The following is an 8,221-nucleotide window of genomic DNA, read 5'->3' as shown; positions in this document are numbered from 1 at the left end:
GAAGCTTGGGTGGTAAATGCAGCAGCGAGGAGACGGTTGGAGGCAGTGGAGATGTCCTGTCTAAGGGCAATGTGTGGTGTAAATATTATGCAGAAAATTCGGAGTGTGGAAATTAGGAGAAGGTGTGGAGTTAATAAAAGCATTAGTCAGAGGGCAGAAGAGAGGTTGTTGAGGTGGTTTGGTCATTTAGAGAGAATGGATCAAAGTAGAATGACATGGAAAGCATATAAATCTATAGGGGAAGGAAAGAGGGGTAGAGGTCGTCCTCGAAAGGGTTGGAAAGACGGGGTAAAGGAGGTTTTATGGGCGAGGGGCTTGGACTTCCAGCAAGCGTGCATGAGCGTGTTAGATAGGAGTGAATGGAGACGAATGATACTTGGGACCTGACGATCTGTTGGAGTGTGAGCAGGGTAATATTTAGTGAAGGGATTCAGGGAAACCGGTTATTTTCATATAGTCGGACTTGAGTCCTGGAAATGGGAAGTACAATGCCTGCACTTTAAAGGAGGGGTTTGGGATATTGGCAGTTTGGAGGGATATGTTTTGTATCTTTATACGTATATGCTTCTAAACTGTTGTATTCTGAGCACCTCTGCAAATGCAGTGATAATGTGTGAGTGTGGTGAAAGTGTTGAATGATGATGAAAGTATTTTCTTTTTGGGGATTTTCTTTCTTTTTTTGGGTCACCCTGCCTCGGTGGGAGACGACCAACTTGTTGGCTGCTAGTGATCGGGGCTCCCTCTCGGCTGGGCATCCAGCTGTAGCAAGGGTTCTCTTTATGATGTCATTGACCTCATTGTGTCTTGCATGCCAGCCCTTGGTTTTGGAACAGTTAAGACCATGTAGACAGTATTGGCCTGCTTGTGCTTCACCTCAAATACATATATATTCTGTGTGAATTGGGGCAGCAAGGCGCAGAGCCACTGCAATACGGAGGGTCTTAGGGTCGAGTCGCATTCCCATTGTCGATATGGGAACTGTTTGGAGGAAGTCCCTGGAGTGATATGCATTCACAGCCTGAAGACGGGCAGTCTCCCTATCTGATGTTGCAGCCCTGAGCATGTTGGCAAGCACCTTTTCAGCGATCGGGCCGTCCCAGATTGACTGTGAGCCAGTGCTGCACTAGGGTTTGGTGCTGGAGCAGCAAGAGTCTCCCATTCAGTGATGGCACTGGCGTAGCTAGGGTCATGTATTCCTGCTGAGTCACTGAGGTTATCCGGAAGAATTTGTCTTATCAACTCGTTTGATGCTATGGAAGAGGATAGGAAAGCTGATAGAGCAATCTGGGAGGATCTGCGTACTCCTATCCTCCCAAGCCTGACCGGAAGTGAGGCTTGCAACCACTGTCCATCTTCAAGGGAAAGATTCAGTACATTCTCTAGCATTGTCTTTAGGAGAGAGTCATATTCCTTGAGTTTTGAACTGCTGAAGGCTGGGGAGCATCTCAGAAAATAGGTAAGTTTTGGGGTTGACAGGCACCTGGTGAGTAGGTAGAAGGCATCGTGTGTGTCATTGTCTTTCATCCTGCTTTCCATCGTCCTGAGGTCTGAGACTTTTTTTTCTAGGATCAGATCGATGGCACTGGACCCAAGAGGAGCACCGAGGAGAGTGCTATTGGCTGGATCAATGGCTCGTGCACCTGGTAAAACAGCACTAATATTCTGGATCATCTGTTGATTGGTAGAAACTATTTCACATTTGGTGGGGTTTAAAGAAAGGCCCAGGCTTTCTCCCATGTCTTTAATTTTACTGATGTCCTCCAGGAGAGATTCTGTTGTGCCAGCTAAGGTACCATCATCCAGGAACCAGATATTGAGCTTGCTAGAGAGTGCTTCTGTGACTTCCTTGATGACTAGACAGAATAGAAAGGGGGCGAGAGGGTCCCCCTGTTGCACGCCCTCACATGAGTCAATTTCATGGTCCCCAAACAATAGTTTGGAAGTCACACTATAACACGATTCTATGAAGGTATAAAGGGAAGGGAAGTTTCTATAAACTGCTTGGAGAGCAGCATCCCTTCTGACTGAGTTGAAAGCATTGGCAGAGTCCAATTTGACCAAGGCTTTTTCACCGGACATGTTTTTGATATATACTCGTGCTGCGTGGGCAACTGCTTCACAGCCCTGTTGAACGCCGAAACCGAGCTGAGTTGATTTCAGCATTGCAGTAGCCTCTTGACTCACCCTTCTTACTGCAGCCTTGGTGACTAGGCGCCGAAGGGTGTTACCCACTGCAATGGGCCTGATTCCGCCATCCTTTTTCCGGAGGGCACACAATGAAGCACCAAAGAAAAGGGGTCTGATGGCCTCTGGTACACTGACAGCCAGGCACAGGTTGGAAAATTTGGTGAGTTCAGACAGCAGCCTCTCTGAAACTTCACCAAGTGCTGGATTGAGTATTTGTTTTAAGTGTAGAGGCCTTAAACCAGTGAAACCTCCTGCTGAGCCCTGTGGAAATGACAGCTTAATACACATCAGCTTTATACACATCTTTATACACAGTTATATACACATCAGCATCCTGTAAGGTTAAATGTTCTTCGCCTGCTGCAATGTCAGGGAGGTCAATGTTGGTACTGGGAGCCCTGGGTGGATGTTTGTCCTTCAGAGCTTGCGCCTTGCTGACGTCCTTGGGAGCGATGACATCCTCACTGGTTATAAGCCTCAAAGCTCCAATAGTATTACCCTCTTCTATTTTTTTGCTAATTTGGGCTCTGATTTTTGAGGTGTCGGGTGTCCTTTGTTGGCATTTGCCCGGCGGGTGTTTGTCGCCCTAGGGGGCAGACGGACGAGGTTGTCATCCCTGGGGAATGCATTTATTGCCCTAATAACATGTGTTGCTAGTGACTTGTCCCTCCTTGGTGGGACAGCCACGAAACGAGTGGTATTGATCAATAAAAACACTGCACTAGCCAAGGAGTCGAACTCATGCTGTTTTGGCCCTCCTCATGATGAGCGAAGACGCATTGCGCTCTATACCACTAGACCACACAATTGTGTGGTTTAGTGCTCTAGAAAACAATTCTAGTGATCTAGAAAATAATTCATCGGGTCCCAGACAGTTTAACTGTTTCGTAACCATTTCCCTTATTACAGTAATATTACTGAATTAGTTTTCCTCAAAAACTGAATAATTGTTCATTTCTGGGATATCATTTATGTCTTCCAGTGTAAAGACTAAGAAGAAATAATTTAAAAGAACACATTTCCTGTTCAGTGTCAGTCAACTTTCCATCCCCAATTCTCAGGAGTCCAACTTTTTCCGTGACTTTTGAAAGAACCGTTTTCGATTAATCTTTGATTCATTAGTAACCTTAATTCCATAGTCGTCTTAACCTTTCTAATAACATTTTTTACTTCTCCCTTAAAATGAAAGTATTGGTCAACAAGGTTAATCTCTCTCCTCTTTTGATGTGCGTACAAATTCCTCTTTCCTCTCCCAACTGATGTTTAGTCTATTATTAATCCATCTGGGATCGTTGTTATTTGACCTAATTTTTCTCAGGCAAATATATATACTCTGTGCACGTTGTACATTATTAAGAAAAAATCATATATGCAAATGCCAGAGTTATTGTACATATGATCATCGTCAATAAAATCTTTAGCTAGATTACCCCAGTCGAGATTAGACATGTGTTCCCAAAGTCGATTATAATCAGTATTACGAAATTCGGGGACTTTTGTCGAATTATCCTTATTTTCGTACTCCCAGGCAACACAAGAGTGATAGACTGAACACATCGACTCCAGGCTGAGGGACTGATTACCTTAAACTCCTCCTCCCCTTTCCCATTTCTGCTTTGTACTGGACTGATGAAGCCACTGTGTGGCGAAACGTTTCCTTAATAAAGATTCCCATACGTTGCATATGTGTCTCAGTCTTCATCTTGTCGGTTTTCAAACCATTTATCACAAATATTAAACGTAATAATTACATTTGTGATCTCCAGATTATTTACGAGGGTTTCTTCAAGCAAAGTGCATGTATTACCTCTGGTAGGCTCTGTTACACATTGTTTCAAAAAACAGTCCAGAACTGCTTTCAGAAAGTCACTGGACTCTAGATTACCAGTCAAAGAAGTCCAGTCAATTTGATTAAAGTAAAAATCCTCCACTATTAGTATATTATCGTGTCTAGTAACTAACAATTTTGTCCCAAAAATCTCCCCCTCTATCGTAGTCTCAGCCTGGAGCTCAGAATATTACATCTAAAATTAGTTTTTCTTAACTTTCTAGAAATTCCACCCGAACAGATTCTGTCACTAATCCTTCTATTTTTATACCTATTTTTATCCAACAATTTGTATTTTCTCATATATATATAATGCTAGACTCAGCAATCATATTATACCAGGTTTAAATGGCTAATAAAAATTGCGATATTAATGTTTTTTTATACAGTAAGGAAAAATATCGTTCTCCTTATATTTTAGCTCTCTTCAAAAAAAAAAAAATGCATTTTCACAATTGAAAACATTGTTGCAGAAATGTCATCCATTTCTTGAAATGTTTGAAGAAGTGAATATTCAACACCCATTGCTGAAGCAATTATTTTTTTTACTGTTGCAATAATGTATTTTATTTTCTTTAAATGTCTTAATTAGTTTATTGAAACAATTGTATCTCCCACTTGGAATGTTAACAAAAATTACCTCAACTGGATCTCACAGAGAAATGGCATTTGGACGAGGCTCAGGTGGAGAGGATCTCAGAGTTGTGTTATTCTCGGTGCAACTCCACTGTCTACCTGGCTACTCCAAGTTATGCTCACCTGCCCACACCTAACATAGAGAAGACTTGGCTCGGTCTTAGGTTCCTCATGCCCATCGTCAACACTATGTGTCGTTTGCAAATAATCAATGAAAAGATGCAGGTAATAAATGTTTCTGTAATAATAGAATCTATTTGTTTCAGAGATTTAACAAATGATCACTTTAATTATAATCTTTATAGTAATGGATAGAATCTATTATATAAAAAGTAGTGTAAAAAGTCCATAGATCTCAGTTAGGCAAATCTGCTTCCGTAAGTAAATTTATCGAACAAACATCATAGCTAAACATATAAAAATATTTTTTTAAAATTGCAAAAATGGTTGAATATTTAAAATATACCCTTCATATACCTTAGAAGAGTTTCGAGAATTTCACTACTCTCGGATCCCGGCCTTGGTCCAGGTTCGTCTGGTGCTTGCCTGGTCATCTAGGTTATTACTGATGGAGGCCCACTCCCTTACATATCCATCACAGCCTGCTTGATCTGGCACCTACCTGGTGTGTACCTAGAGGGTATTCCGGGGATTAACGCCTCTACTCCTCGGTCCACGACCAGCCCTCCCGGTGGATCAGGGCCTGATCGAAAAGGCTGTTACTGCTGGATGCACGTAGTCCAACGTACGAACCACAGCCCGGCTGATCCGGCACCTACTTTAAGTATCTGTCCAGCTCCTCTTGAAGGCGGCCAGGGGCCTATTGGTAATTCCCCTAATTCATGGTGGGAAGCTGTTGAACAGTCTTGGGCTCCGGACACTTATTGTGTTTCCTCTTAGTGTACCAATGGAGCCTCTACTTTTCACTAGGGCTATTTGCACTGCCTGCCCAGTCTTTTACTTTCATAGGGAGTGATTTCTGTGTGCAGATTCGGGCCATTCCTTCTAGGTTTTTCCAAGTGTAGATGATGATATATCCATATCACTTGAGTTCCAACGAGTACAAGTCAAGTGCTTTCAAGCGTTCCCAGTAGTTAAGGTGCTTGATGGAACTGATGTGCACAGTAAAGGTTCTCTGTACACTCTAGATCTGCAGTTTCACCTGCATCGAACGGAGATGTTAATGTACAGCAATATTCTAGGCTAGAGAGAACAAGTGATTTGGAAAGGATTATCAGTGGCTTGGCATCTCTTGTTCTGAACATTCTCATTATCCATCCTATCATTTTCTTTGCAGTTGTGATCGTGGCACTGTTGTGATCCTTGAAAGTGAGATTCTCAGACATTACCTCATCCAGGACCCTCACAATACATGTTTTCTCTATTGTACGATCAGAGTTTGTAGTATACTCAGTTCTAATTATTATCTCCAGTTTTCCATAACGGAGGAGTTGGAATCTGTCTTCATTGAACATCATATTGTTTTCCGTTGCCCTGTGTAAAACTTGGTTAATATCTTCTTGGAGGTTAACTGTGTCCTCAATAGATGACAGTATCATGCAGATCCTAGTATCGTCTGCAAAGAATGAAATAGTGCTGTGAATTACATCTCTGTCTATGTCTGATATGAGGATGAGGAACAGGATGGTGGGCGAGTACTGTGCCTTGTGGAACACAGCTTTTCACTATGGCAGCTTCCAGTTTAACTCTTTGTGTTCGATTGGTTAGAAAGTTGATGATTCATCACCCTACTTTGCCAGTTATTCCTTTAAGCACATATTTTGTGCACTATTACGCCATGATCACACTTGTCAAAGGCTTTTACATCTTCATTCTGCTTTTCTTCTAGTACATCCAAGACCATATCATTGTGATGCAGTAGTTGTGAGAGGCAGGAGCGGCCTGCTCTGAACTCATGTTGCCCTGGATTGCGCAGTTTGGGGGATCCAGGTGGTTTGCAATCGTGCTTTTTAGAATTCTTTCAATTTTTTTTTATGATGTGATCTTTAGTACTTAGCTAATACTTTGCTACCCCCTTCATGTAGTGGGGCTATATCCATTGTTTTTATTGATTGGAATTTCACCCATGTCTAAGTGCCTTCTGCATAGAATACTTAGGTCACGCAAAAGGGGTTTCTTGCAGTTCTTAATGAACACAGATTGGCCTCGGGCTGAGTTCATGTTGTCAATTGTTTTTTCAAAATCTATAGGAGTTAAGGTAATGTCGAAAATCTGGCATAAATTAATGGAGTTTTGAGGCTCATTAATGAAAAAAAATAATTTGGATTATCTATCTTTAGACTGATTAGTGGCTCGCTAAATACAGAATCGTATTGGGATTTCAGTATTTCACTCATTTCTTTGTTGTCATCTGTGTAAGTCCCATCTTGTCTGAGGAAGGGCACGATATAAGATATGGTATTTACATTGTTTTTAGCATATGTAAAGAAATATTTCGAATTTCTTTAAATTACACTAATTGCTTCTAGCTCCTCGTGTCTCTCCTGGGACCTGTAAGAGTCCTTTAACTTAAGTTCGATACTTTCCACTTCCCTGGTCAGCGCTTACTTCCGTGTATCAGATTATCTAGTGTTCTTGAATAGCTCAGAGATTCTTCGTCGTCTTCTGCAGAGGGAGTGTATTTCTCTCTCCAGTGTACTTCTTCTCTTTTTCTTTCTTAGGGGAATATGCCTTGAACATACTTCAAGTGCCAGGAAGTTGATTCTCTCAAGACACTGGTTTGGATCCATGTTATTAAAGATATCTTCCCAACATGTTTCAATTAAGACATTGTTCACCTGGTTCCAGTTGATGTTCTTGTTGCTGAAGTTGTATTTCGTGAAGACCCCTTCACATCTACGTGCATTTTGCTGATCAGGATTCATGTACATGTAATTCTGAACTTCGATTAGATTGTAATTGGAATTAGTTGTTTTTGATATTGTCATGTCTCTTATCAGGTCCTCGTTATTTGTGATGGTAAGGTCAAGTGAGTTTTCCAGTCTTGTTGGCTTCACTGTCTGCTGACTTAGGGTGTGTTTATCACAGAGACTTAGTAGCTCATGAGTGTGTGACTTTTCATCTGCGCTGCCTCCAGGGATTGTTTCTGCTATAACATTATTTGCTACATTCTTCCATTTTGTATGCCCTAACTTGAAATCACCAAGTAGTATGATTTTGGGGGTGGAGCTGGAAGGCTTTCCACAGAGTAATCAATTTTCAGTAGCTGTTCCTTGAACTGTTGGGAAGTTGCATCTGGTGGCTTATGTACAACCACGATGACTAGGCTTTTGTTCTCGATCTTCACTGCTAGAACTTCAACTACATCATTTGTGGTGTTCAGCATCTCTGTGAAGATACTTGTCCAGTTTCCCCTTAAAGACTTCTACACTTGTTCCAGCCGTGTTTCTGATATCTTCTGGTAAGATGTTGAATAGTCTGCGACCCCGGATGTTGATACAGTGTCCCTTATTGTCCCCACCGCACCCCTGCTCCTCACTGGGTTTATTTTGCACTTTCTCCCGTATTTCTTACTCCAGTATGTTATTATGGCAATGTGAAGATTTGTGA

The sequence above is a fragment of the Cherax quadricarinatus genome, chromosome 28 (assembly GCF_038502225.1).
Source record: "Cherax quadricarinatus isolate ZL_2023a chromosome 28, ASM3850222v1, whole genome shotgun sequence".
Lineage (NCBI taxonomy): Eukaryota > Metazoa > Arthropoda > Malacostraca > Decapoda > Parastacidae > Cherax > Cherax quadricarinatus.
Note: the sequence above shows the minus strand (reverse complement) of the source record.